We start from the raw sequence: 13,758 nt of genomic DNA, 5'->3' as shown, positions 1-13,758 counted from the left end.
ATAATATTTCTTCAAGATCCAGCTAAAAAAGACTTTAATCTTCCTGAAGGTCAGGATCACATCTTAAGTTTTCAAGGTAGCCTACCTGCCATTCATACCCAGGTATTGCTTCTTGATTACTTCTGCTTCTATTACTTGCTGACCTTTATTGCCTATTTCATTCATTCTCTAAGTGTTACTGATTATTTTGCCACAGTGTCGCTTCCAAATTTCATCCTATTTCCTGATTCCATGGCAATTGCTCATATAGTTAGGTCTTTAAGCATCTATAGTGAGTAGCCTTGCACCCAGTTTAACTGCTCCCAGTCTTACTCTTTCAGTTAATATTTGTAAACTGGCCTATATTTTGACTTATAAAAAATGTGCCCTGTCTTATGTAACTCATCCAAAACCTGCTTGAAATTATGTGTGGGTATAAATATGTGAATAAATCCTATATTGATTTATTGAAATTCTTAATCATTTTATCATCACATTCCTGCTCAAGACGCTACAGTTTTCTATTGAATCAAATTTTAAAACTGTACCTGGTTCTATTACTTCCTCTCCCATCACTTTTATCATTCTCTCAAGAGGAAACTCTTACTTTCCTCCACTGAAAAATTAACCCATTCATCTTCTATTTTATTTCCAGCAATAGTATGACTTTTAAAAAGAACTGAAGCCTTTGCCTCCAAGCCACAGTATAACAGGACATTGTGGCAGGACATTGTATGGCTGTCCTCTAAAATCTTTTCTCCTCATATACTATAGTGTGCTCAGTATATGGCTGCCCAGCTATACTACCAGCTTCCTTGTGGTGAGGTTGTCTATATGACCAAGTTCTTTCCAATGGAATTTTGGCAGATGTGATATGTGCTTGCTCATAAAACCCACCCGCCTTTACTCTTTTCTACTTTTGTGTACTGGAATGACCACTGTGATAACCCAAGCATCTGTAAAGGCCACATGTTGAAGACAGCAGTTCCTTCATTAGCCTGGGTCCTTAAATGTTTCATAGAGCAAGCCCTCATCCCACCACCATCAGCCAGCTTGGAACTTATACATTGGACTGTTACATGAAAGAAAAAAAAAACTCTTATTCTTAGATGAGCCTCTTTTAAATGGATGGGTATGCTCTTAAATTATTTTAAGGCTCTCCTAAATAAGTTTAAAGTTTTTCTTCAGGTACTCCACAAAGAGCTCCATTCTGTGCATGCACTGGTTGACATCCTCCCAGGAAACAGAGAGCTCTGCTCTGCACCGGTGCCAGTCGGTATCTGCTCACCATGAGAACCTAGAAAGCAAAGAAATCTACTTTACACCTGTGTGAAGAACCCAGCCCTATCTAAGCCAGACCTGACAGCAGTTCAGAGAGCCATATTCTTCATTAGTGTGTGCTCCCTTGAGGCATCAAACTCCCTCCCTTTCTCCTTTCCATCTACTTTGTTTTCAGTAAACCCCGTAATAGATCTGATGTCTATCTTGAGGGGTGTGGGCAAGAACCCTTTTGCCTGTGATATTCTAATGAGTAAATGTTAGTTCTACTTGTTACAGCAGTTTGCACATAGGGCAAGTGTGCAAAAAGTTACTGAGGAAAACATCACATGGCCTGAAGATTGGCCTGGGACTGACTTCCCACATACTGACTCAATCCATTTTCCCCAGATCGCATTAATTCCCAAGATGTTTTGTCTAAGTCTTCCCGCCCCCCTCTTTTTTGTAGTTCATTTTGATGCCTTCTTTGGCTTAAAGACCTAGGATCCCCCTTGACCCTCAACTCAGTTTGCCCATCTTTCAGCTTCACCTACCACTCTGGATAAGCCATATCCATAGCAAATCCCTCATGCCCCTTAGAAAACTCAGGAAAAAAGGAGTGATTCAAATATTTAAAGCTTTACAAATGTCATTATCTCAGCACAGGTTCTAATCCTTTTTTCATTCCTCCTCTCATCAATACCCTTTTCCTTTCCTTCCAGATATGACTCAAAATCCTTCTATAGGAATAAAATACCTATAAATTCATACCACCTCTTAGATCATTTTCTTAATCCACATACCCTTCTGCATCTTGAACCACCATAACAGCTTGTAGTTTTTGTGTTTTTTTGGTGTAGGAGGTGGGCCTAGTATGGCTAGGACCCCACCCCTTTCTTCCATTGTCCAATTTGTAATTATTGATATTGGGAGGAGAGACAAAGGTATTTGTCTTGTAATCAAGAAATGGAGGGTAAGATGGGTCTCAGGAGATAATGGGGAGCCAGAATCAAGGGAAAGAGTGTGTAGTGTTTTCTCTCAACCCTGTACCATGGATGGGTTTGATTATTGGGTGTTTTGGACGGAAGGCACAGTCATTTTTGTTAACGTGGGAACTAGGAATGCTCTTTTGGAATCCAGGTGACAAAGACTGGAATGAAATTAGGTTAAGGCAGCGGTTCTCAACCTGTGGGTCGTGACCCCTTTGGGGGTCGAAAGTCCCTTTCACAAGGGGTTGCCTAAGACCATCGGAAAACACATATATAATTACATATTGGTTTTGTGATTAATCACTATGCTTTAATTATGTTCAATTTGTAACAATGAAATTGGGGGTCACCACAACATAAGGAACTGTATTAAAAGGTCGCGGCATTAGGAAGGTTGAGAATCACTGGGTTAAGGTCTTTCTACATGGAACCTCACACTACTCTGGCACCCCAAGGAATGGTGGTTTGTAAGAACTGAGAGATAGAATCAGTGGCAGAGACTTGGCTTCCACATAATGGATATCATCTTCAAGGGTTAACAGTGAGGTTCCTTAGAACAGCTTTGCAGGTAGCAGATGTTGCCAAAAGGAAACAGAGTATGAAAAAGAAAACATGGCAATCATGTAGTGACTATAGCAGAAATGTTGATTGCAAACACCATTGCTCCACTCTCTTCACCTCACTCCTACACTTTGGAGACTCCCAGCAAAGTTGTAAGAAATACTGGAAGTCCCTTTAGCAAGCCGGGGTGGGAATGAAAACTATAAGTTCTTGATGTTAATAGATGGTGTATGTATCCACAGGCTGGTGAGGCCTAGAGGCAATTTGGTTAACTACATGTACTTGAATTCCCTTATATGTGCTTTTTAAATGTTTCTAGCTTTTTTCTAAGTGTCTATTTTGAATCTGAATGTTAGTTCATTGAGAACAGAGATAATGTATTTTGTCTCTGTTTTTTCTCTCTGAGACTTAAAAACTATGTTTGTCCTGTAGAAATCCCTTTGCTTCCATTTCATTCCATCTCCTTCTTTTATCAAACATCCACTGATGTGCAGGAATTGTTCTCCAGTAACCTTAACCACTGGGTCTTCTCTACCTTAAGTACTTAATGGAAACAATTTTATCCAAAGACAATTGCTTTGTTAGTGTCCAAATACTAGCATTTTATTTTTAATGCATAACTTTATTGAGTCACAAAGTATGACTGATTGCTTACCTGCTTTCATATCCAATAACTGGTATGCTGCACAATACATTCTATAATGAATCTATATATCATTTAGTATATTTCATTTATAACATCCAAGAAATTTTTATATTTTTAATTGTCGGCACTACTTAATACATACTCTTTAAAATTACCTCATTCATATTATAACAATCACTTTACCTTATTAAAACAAGTATACATACAGCACTATCACCAGACAATAATTCTGCTTCAAACATAGACAACATTGATTAATATTAACTTCAGGCAAGCCATAAATAAGCAAAATTTCGGAGGGTGAGGTAATTGAATGTTTGGAAGTTGATTTTCTCCCTCTCCTTTTAAATAAAAAACACACATTGCTTACAATTTAACACACTTATTTTCTAATGGTCAGTACTTAAAATATCAGCCACATGTGCCAAAATTATAGTCTTTCTTCTTCTCATCTTCATGACCAATATTAATGGCCAAGAAATACTAGTAAACTACATCATGAGCCTGATACTAAACAAAATTTCTGTCTGTGTATTCAGCTGCCCACCTTTGGTAAGTAAATGAGCAGTACAGAACTTCTATTTACCCACACCTCCCAACCAAACCAAAGGTTAAGAGTAAATAAAACATAGATGTCAAATATGTGATAGCTTTGCCTTCACTTTACAACAAAGAAACCTACCGCCAATTGTTTATAACCTGTAATAAAACTGTAGGCAGCACACAAACAATGAACAGCTGAACAGATCAGCTGCATGAACTCTTGCTTTGAGAATTCATTGTACAATTGTCATTCTTCTCTCCTTTCACTTCATATTGTTTTGCAGCATGTCATTTTGCTGCCAGTGGTTTTTAATACATGTTATTTCACTTCTTATTATTTCATGTCTAATTTCTTTATTCCTTCTAATGTCATGTTTTTTTTTTCATTTCTTGTTACATGTTATGTTGCTTTGTTGCAGATGGCGCACTTCATGTCAGTTTATTGCATTTTTAGGTTATAAGATCAGGAAAGCTCTGAAATATATATTTCTCCTGATCTCTTTGATACTCTTCCTGGGCTGTCTGCAGCTTGCGACCTTTCAGCCTCCACTTGTGGAAACAGTACGTCACAAAGGAAGTCATTACCAATGAGAAAATAATCATCAACACTATTATCAAGGCCACTGTGGAGGAAAGTGGAGCCTCCAGATGGGTGACTTCAGCCTGTATGGTTGCATTCAGCTTATCAACATTCTCATAGTCCTCAGAAGTCCAGAAGGTAGGCATGAATCCTAAGTTGAAGGGTGATTTCACTGGAAAAAACAACAACAATGAAACTGTTCCCCTCACAGCTTCCTGGTTTGAAGATGGTGCAGAAGAGTGGACTTGGATTCTCTGTTCAGGAAAATGGCAGCAACCTCCACTAGGTGGCCTCAGGATCTGGTTTTGAAGAGAGTGGAGTCAACTTTCCATTAATATTGGGCTACTGAAATTAAATTTCTTAAAAGTTTTAAAACCCCAAGAGTGACTGCAGCATACACAAGACACAGGCAGTTCGTTGATTAAGTAGGACAGGGTATATTCATGATATTTTAAGAGATATCAGCAGAACCTGTCTCCTTTCTTTTGGATGTTAATATTCATAGACTTTGACAACAAGGACTTTCCTTAAAGGCTCTTTAATGAGAAACTAAGCATTTTCTAAAATTATAGAAAATTGGGCACCTATAAAAATAAACCAGGCCCAAATAGTATGTATTTGGTAAACATTTTAACTCTAGTTAAAGGACCATATTATCTGAAAAACAAGGTAAAATAGTCATTTTGGAAACACACCAACCCACATAACCTGTGGCACACAAGAGCACAATACTATTTTCAACCTCCATTCTAGAGTAGTTCCCTTGAGTGGCTGGTTTCAGTGTGAGAAATGTAATGATGGAGTTAATCTAGAACAAAAAAATTTAAAATAATGTATGCTTAGAAAATACTTCATATTTTTCAAAAGATTGCTTATATACTGTCATTTTCATAATTACCACCTATCATTACCCCCAATACCTCTCTGTAACTCCACCTAAATTTAGACAGTCTGAGTAGTAGCTTTTGTTTATGGAATAACAACTCAAGCCATAATCATATTTCTTGTTTAAAGTTTTATTGATTTTTAGAGTGAGAGAAACATCTATGTGAGAAACCTCTATTGGTTGCCTCCCTTATGCATCCTGACCAGGGATCAGGCCTGCAACCTGGGTATGTGCCCTGACCGGGAATCTAACCAGCCACCTTTTGGTATATGGGAAGACTCTCAACCAACTGAGCCACACTGCCAGGGCAGCAATCAGTTTTTTAATGCGAATCTATAGCATAGCCCTCTCTGCAATGGAGAACTGACTGTGATTACTAATGAACTGTGTTATTAAGCACTTTCCAATTCTAACACACTCCTGTTTACTATAAATTGGCATACTATTATTATTAAAAGAAGTAAATTAAAGCTTTTCCTTAATCAGAAGCACATATGCTCCCACAACGTTAACTTTCAAAATAATTTAAATGCTGGATTTTAGAGAAGCTTTAAGGCAAGAAATATGGTACACCTTGATAAAAAGATGGTGAAAGGTTAACGTGGTGGTATGCAAGCAAGTTAAATAGTCATCTCAGATGGTGGATAAAGAAAATTTGAATTTATTTAAGGAAAGGAGATGGGGGATGGGATATCCAAAGGGAAGGGCTGCATAGCACTGAGCCAAGGGAATATTAGGTTGATGATGGCAGCACCCAGGAGCTGGAATTTTATCCTTATATGTAGTCACTGGCTGGAAGCTCTTGTTGTCAGTAGGTCTTGGGGCTGAGTTGGTGGGCTTGGAATATGGATAGAAAGTGAATGTGTGATCAGGTGTTTTTAGGACAGTTTTAACTCCTTATATGGTCTGTTCCTGGTGTCCAGCAAGTTTTCCTGGTCTTTGTCCTCCTGTGGCAGAAAACTTGGACAAGTTTTTCTTGGTCTTTGTTCTCCTGTGGCAGGAGGCTTACAAATGGCTGTTAAGAATTATATTGGCCTATAGTCCAAACAGATAGGATAGAGGATTTAAGGGTACACACCTGATAAATAGTTAAAGTTATGGAAATATAAACAAAATATAGTCAAAGTTCAAGATACAGGCAGTAAACATTATGTTCTACTGCCCAAAATGTACAACACAGTGCAGAAGTGTTACAGAAAAATGCTCCCATTAGTGACTCTAAGATATAGCTCAGAATAATCCCCATTTTGAGCAATTTATTTGTTTTGGTGTGTGCCATTTGAAAAAATGCAGCTTCTGATAGTTCCTTGATGAATATGGGGGGTATATTTTACTCACATTCAAAGAGTTCAATGACAACACCATTATGTCATTTGGATAAAATGATAAAAAAACTGAAAATGAAAATGACAAGGTAAGTTCATCTTTTGAGAGAGGAGCTGGGGTTCCATTGCACTGCATTTCAACAGCCCCTATGCCTTGTAACTTCTCCTTTTAAAGTGACCCACTTATCTTGGTAGAGCAAGGCAGGCAAAATGGAAGGCTTACATTTCTCTTCTCTGGTTTGTGCAGATACCAGAGGGCAGAGATATTTTGAGGCCCTCTGTATGTTCTTCCCCCAAAAGGCCAATTTATTCTTTAAAGAACATCACCCCCTCCCTTTCCAGATCTGTTTCTGGCTTCATTAGAGGGACCAGTGTAGTTGGAGATATATCTTGGAGTTTCATCAAGTCATAGAATCCTAGACTGTCATAGCTGGCAGAGGCTTTAAGCAGTTTCCCTTATTTTTCAGTTTAAAATCCTGAGAGTCCAACTAGGAAGATGGGAGACATGTTTAGCACTTTCAAAGTGATATTCTGCCTGCAGCAGAGAATGAAATACCAAGTTTCCAATGCCAATTAAGTCATGGATTAAAGATTCACTGTGAAGTACTTGTCTCAATTAGAGAGCTGCTGCTGAGCTTGCTTTGGCAACCAAGGGAAGTAGTGTGCTTCAGCAAACCCTTTTCAAATTACCTTTAAAAACTGTCCCCATTCATTAGTCAGAGTGAGACAGGCCAGTAAGCCAGGATAAGTAGAATAGGAAAACTGAGACAGATAGCTGAACAAACTGGCAGAGCAATTTACAGCAGATATAGAAATTCACATCCCTAGAGATAACATCTAGGCCTCAGTTGTATTTAAGCTCCAGTTCCAGAAAAGCAGCAAAACCAGGTGGACTACACCAGAACCAACAGCAATGACTAATGACTCCCTGCCTTGACACTGGCCAATCAGTGGAGACCATGACCCGGAAAGGACACACCTGGAAAGCTGATGAATATTCTGCTAAAACCCTCCCCTGAGACCTCCCCTAAAATTCTAGCCTACAAGAGAGATAAAAGCCTCAAAACAAAAAACTCAGCTCACCCTCTCCCTCTGGGTAACTGCCCCTGTCATTTCCTTCCCCCTATTCTTCCCTCTCTTCATGCCCCTAGGAGTATATCTCCTAAACTCTATTTCCCCAAGAGACTTGCAACCAGGGGAGTAATGGGCAGCAGCAGCTCATCCCAGGCTACTACTCTGAATCTGTCCCCAAGGCCCCCTTTTCTCTGACTTTCCAGAGAGCTAAGGAAGCCCAGCCTAGGCTCTCCTGTTGCTGCTTCTATACCAGGGGTTCTCAAACTTTTTAAACAGGGGGCCAGTTCACTGTCCCTCAGACCGTTGGAGGGCCAGACTATAGTTTTAAAAAAAACTATGAACAAATTCCTATGCACACTGCACATATCTTATTTTGAAGTAAAAAAACAAAACGGGAACAAATACAATATTTGTATTTGCATGTGGCCCGTGGGCCGTAGTTTGAAGACCCCTGTTCTATGCTAAGCCCTACCTTGTTGTAATGTTCCCAGCTTTAGTAAATGTCTTCTAAAATTCACCTGGACTAGTGTTGTGAAATTCTTCCTGCACAAAGTCAAGAACCCACACACTATTGGTTGGCTCTAAGCAGACCTGCTCAGGGCCAGGTCCCCTTTCCGATAACAAGAGCAGTCTTGGGTTCATGGAAGCAGATCTTATTGACTGTGCAATCTAGTTTGTGGCCAAGAGCTAGTCACATCTTTTCTGTTCAACAGACCATGGAAATCATGGCAACAGATTTTGGCTCTATCAGGAGATTACAATCCGCAAAAGAATTTATGTCACCAGTTGTTCTGTGCCAGGGACAACTTATCAGATGGTGGTTTCTACAACAGAATAATCTCTTCTCCATCTATAATATATTCAAGTAAAATAATAAGCTCATTAAGATTAAAGTAGCCTGGCCCACATGGCTCAGTGGTTAAGTGTCAACCTATGAACCAGGCGGTCACAGTTCTATTCCTGGTCAGGACACATGCCCGGGTTTCGGGCTCGATCCCCAGTGTAGGGCCTGCAGGAGGAAGCCAATCAATAATTCTCTCTCATCAGTGATGTTTCTATCTCTCCCTCTCTGAAAATAATAGAAATATATATTTTAAAAAGATCAAGACATATTTTTTCTCAGAAAAAAGGCAAAAAAACCCAAATAAACAAAAAAAAGGTCCCCATTTAACTATCTGCCCAGACCCCATCTTTGCCCTCAAAAACTGGAATCTTATTATTGTAATGGAGTAGCCCACAGAAGGAAAATAAACCCAGAGTTCCTTCTCTTTTCCATGCCACTGTCAAATCACATGAATGAACAATTATTTATATCAGGAGGGGCTTTCATAATTAGTTATACAAGTCATTCACTAAAAGTACAGATTTGGTTTTGAATAACAAGAAATATAATGAAATTTTAAATGAGCCAATTAGTGATTTTATTATGTCTATGCAATGTCCTGTCCCATTTCCTCTGTTTAGCCAAGTTTAAACTCTAAAGAGAAATTCCAAGAAAAAGAGAATGAGGGTGGGAGTGGGGTAATTGAAGGCCTCAGATTTATTCCTTGATTTCAAGTGAATTCAACAAAAACTCATCTAACTAAAGTGTGTGTGTGTTGTGTGTGTGTGTGTGTGTGTGTGTGTGTTGCATACAAACAGAGGATACAGAGGGGTGGGATTCAGCTAAAGAAACATAGAAGGCCTCCAGCTTCCTTGCTTCAGTACCCTGCCTCAGGTACCATCTTGAAAGTGAGTCCTTTCAGTGTAGGTATCACATGTTCAAGTCAATTAGCTTGTTCTTTTCTCATTCCTGAAATCCAGCATCTGAAGTTTCCAGAAACTTTGTGAAGCCAACTCATATTGATCACTTACTAGTGCCTTTAAGGATATGCTCTGGTCTTCACTCCTTTCTCTCATTCTCTTCTTCTATACCTTATGACTCCTCCCCAAGGAAAAATAGTTCCCATACTGTTTATGAATAGACGAGCAAGAAAAAATAAAAAATGAAACAGAAAACAAGACTCCATGGCCTAGCCCTAGCCAGTTTGGCTCAGTGGACAGAGTGTCGGCCTTAGGACTTAAGGGTCCCCAGTTCAATTCTGGTCAAGGACACATACCTCAGTTGCAGGCTCTATCCCAACCCTGGTTGGGGCACGTGCTGGAGGCAACCAATCCATGTATCTCTCTCACATTGATGTTTCTCTCTCTGTCTCTCCCCCTCTCTCTGAAAATCAATGGAAAAATATCCTCGGGTGAGGATTAATATGGGGGGAGGGGGGGGAATAGCCCCTGAATTGAAAAACAAAACAAAACAAAAAAATACACAAAACTCCATGACCTAAAACTTTCTCTTTTATATATGTTTGTAAGAGTAATTGGTGGTTATTATGTGTCTGTTTTAATTTTACTTAAGCATAGGTGGTAATAAAAAATGTCTTTCACCTAACTTGGGACTAAAAAGATTTTCAAATACAAATATTAAAACAAAAACATAAAATATGGCTACCCTTAAAGCAGCCTAGCACTAAAGTATTAAGTCTGCAGTCAAGTTTTCAAGGGCTACATTTCTCTAAAGTAGTGCTGCTAAGGAAGAGCAGGTACCAGCACACTGCTTACTTCAGTAGTCTGATGTTGAGCTAGTCTTCACTTAAAGCCACTAGAAAGAAATATGGGACAGCCAGGGTTGCATTGCAGGTCTAGACATGGTTAGAGACCATCTTTGAAAACCACACATTGAAAATTACTGTCACCTCTTTATTCTTCCACAACAATCTGTAAATCTATTTCCTTACCTAAGTCTAGATATATTGCTTTAGCAGATCAATTTCCTCCCCCAACCCAAAATTAGCTTCTGACTGTACCATAAGAGTGTGTGTGTGTGTGTGTGTGTGTGTGTGTGTGTGTCCTTCCTATGAACAGAGCCCTGCATCTCTGACTAACCTAAATCCCACTTTATACAGGAGTAGAAACTGAGGTGGGGCAGTGGCTCCATAACTATAATGGTTATCTATCTGTCCCACCAGACCATGTCACTGAATTGTCATTTCTTTTTGAATCCCAGCTCAAGTCCTAGTCATGGTTGGAGTCTTAATAGTTACTTGTTGATGGAAAATAGAGGTGATGGGTACTATGAGAGAAAAATTATTACCACTCCCAAGTCAAGGAATTGAAAGTGCATTGATAACTGGGGTAGAATAAGATATTTTTTAAAATATATTTTATTGACTTTTTACAGAGAGGGATAGAGAGTTAGAAACATCGATCAGCTGCCTCCTGCACACTCCCTACTGGGTGTGCCCACAACCAAGGTACATGCCCTTGACTGGAATTGAACCTGGGACCCTTCAGTCTGCAAGCCGGTGCTCTATCCACTGAGCCAAAACGGTTGGGTCTAGAATAAGATATTTGCTTTCAAGATAGGAAGATAGGAGTACTATACTGTCCTAGCCTAGTGAAGGTAATGAGGAGGGATGGGGGCACAGTCTAGGATTCAAAAGGAGGAAAGAACTGGGGGCTTATAACCTTCCCTAGCTCTACCCTTCCCAGGGTACCTTAGGTCCAATACAGATGGCCTAGACTCAGAGCACTATTCTCCCCTTCAGGCTTCCATCTTCTGGGCCATTCAGATGGTTGGTGCAGCTGCTACTGCTGTCAGAGGAAGATGCCAGTATGGATGAAAAGGGGCCACATGCTAACTTGGCTAGCTAAAGTAACCACAAAGGATAGTCTGAAACTAAAACTTTTTTAAACTAAAAGCAGTTTATGGTGGGTAGTCATGTCCTAAGGCAGTATTTTTCCCTAACAAAGGTTAATCTTCACCTTAACTAAACCTGTCCATTTGTCTTTTTGCATCTAAGATAACATGCCTGATTAACATGCCTTTGCAAAAACAAAGTAATTTCCCTTTTTCTGGATGCCTCAAAGTACAGGCACCTCTCTGTGGAGACCACAAATCCCCTCATTGTTACTGAGTTAATTGTTGACTGTTAAACTATCCTGTACTCACCTAAGTAAAAGAAGTTATGTATCTATCATTTTACTTTTTATCCATTCCCAGAGGTTTCTCCCACCTCCCTAATCTATCACCAATGGATTTCATGTAGCCCAGAGAGGGCGAGAGAGAAACATCAATGATGAGAGAGAATCATTGATCGGCTGCCTTCTGCACACTGGGGATTGAGCCAGCAACCTGGGCATGAGCCCTGACTGGGAATAGAACTGTGACCCCCTGGTTCATAGGTCGATGCTCAACCACTGAGCCATGCAGGCCTGGCCTCTCCTCTTTTGATTATAATGTATAAAACAAGGTGCAAAACTGCCATTCTCCAGAGCATTATCTCAATCCTGTTGAGATTCTGCTTCCCTGCAATTGTCAACAGTTTGGCTCAAATAAACTCACAAAAATTCTTCACAAGTTTGAATGTTTCTTATGTTAAAACCAGATAAGGATCTGGAATGAATAAATGCCATCTTCTACCTAGGCCAATATGTTTGCCTGCTCTGCTCCACCACACCCCACCCCATTCCACCCCTCCCTCAATGTGAGATGAAACCTGTGTCTCAAAAGCACTCTCTGGTTTTGTCTGGGGGGATCACTGCCTCTGGGCTCCTGGAGGGTTGTCCACCCCCATTCCAGGTGGGGCATGGTCTCTCAGCTGTTACCTCAAGGACTGTATTGGGATAGAGGGCCCTCCTGAATTGATATTGGAGGCTTGGCAACCGCTGGATGACAGAATTCCGGCGGCATCACCGACCACTACTGCCCTTCTCTTCCCTGCCCCCTCCCTTCCTCCCAGGCATCCCAGAGCAGACGCATCTTGGGGAGGGGTGGCCAGGGAGGAGCCTAGGCACTCTGGAAACCCTTATCAAGCAAGTTTGGATCCCACTGCCACACGTAAGGCCCAGGAATCCGATTGGACACCGGCCCAATTGGAAGGAACCGGCAGCTCTGCGGTCGGGCCTTTCGACCCAATCTCTGTCCACAGCTGCAGCTGGATCCGCACGCCGGTGCCAAGGGAGTGAGTGCCCCAGAGATAAGCGCCAGACCCCGCCCCCATATGTCGGTCCCCTCCGCATTTTTAAAAAGGTCTCTGCCCCACCCAGCGGGCTCTAATGCTGTGCCTCAAGTCCGCAGTCCTCCGCACCGGTGCGCCAGCCTTTCCGCCATTGTCTTTTCCGCGCTTTCAGCAGCATTACTAGCTGGAATCAGCGCGAGCCTGAGCCTAGTTCTTGCAAGTGAGGAAACTGAGGTTTAGAGAGGTTAAGGAAGCCTCTTCTCTCAAGGTTATACTGCAAGGCTGAGGCTGGGTTGAGGAGAAACCCCAGGCTTTTGGACTCCCAGTACACAGCACTTTTCCCATGGAGTCCAACGCCACCTCCCTGAAGCCTCAAGCTCTCAGCAGTCCCCACACGCACAAACCGGATCCATCGTTACAAGTGTTACTTAAAGCATAAAACTTGCTCTTTACCTCTAGACTCCCGCTCCCTCCAGCCCAGCTCTTTTCGTCAAAGCCAAAGCCCCACCACCCACCCATGCACCTTTTCATCTGATGGGTGAGCGGGGCTTAATACCTGTGCAGTTCATGTAATAGGCACTGAGCTGGGCTCTGGATGACGGCTCTGATCCGAGGGTGCAGGGCTGTGTGTGTTGGAGGGTGGCGAGATGCCAACAGGGGACTGCTGCAGCTAGAGAAGCTCACTCTTGGTGCCGACTCCCTCAGCAACTGAGCGCAGCCTAGAGATGTTTCAACTTTATTTAGGGGAAGGTGGTCACGTGGGCGCACCCAAGAAAGGGGAAACCAGGGGAATGAAATGAGGTCAAGGCGTCCTGGCTGCTTCCGCCCTGCCCCTCCCCACCACTGCTAGCCAGAAAGCCGGGCACGGACTTCGATCGGGTCAAGAGAGACTAGTTTATTCCAAGCTTCTGCCCATTAGGA

General features: G+C 41.4%; 1 long non-coding RNA gene across 1 annotated transcript; it reads right to left on the bottom strand.

Annotated features, from left to right (window-relative positions):
* Window positions 1–3,367: 3,367 nt before the first annotated feature.
* Window positions 3,368–13,551, bottom strand: LOC106724126. Its single transcript, XR_001359884.1, has 2 exons — window positions 13,394–13,551; window positions 3,368–4,854 (listed from the first exon to the last, which is right to left on the bottom strand). It is a non-coding gene; the product is annotated as an uncharacterized LOC106724126 (long non-coding RNA).
* Between the last annotated feature and the right edge of the window lie 207 nt (window positions 13,552–13,758).

The sequence above is a fragment of the Myotis brandtii genome, unplaced genomic scaffold (assembly GCF_000412655.1).
Source record: "Myotis brandtii unplaced genomic scaffold, ASM41265v1 scaffold73, whole genome shotgun sequence".
Lineage (NCBI taxonomy): Eukaryota > Metazoa > Chordata > Mammalia > Chiroptera > Vespertilionidae > Myotis > Myotis brandtii.
Note: the sequence above shows the minus strand (reverse complement) of the source record. Positions and strands in the feature narration are given on the sequence as shown.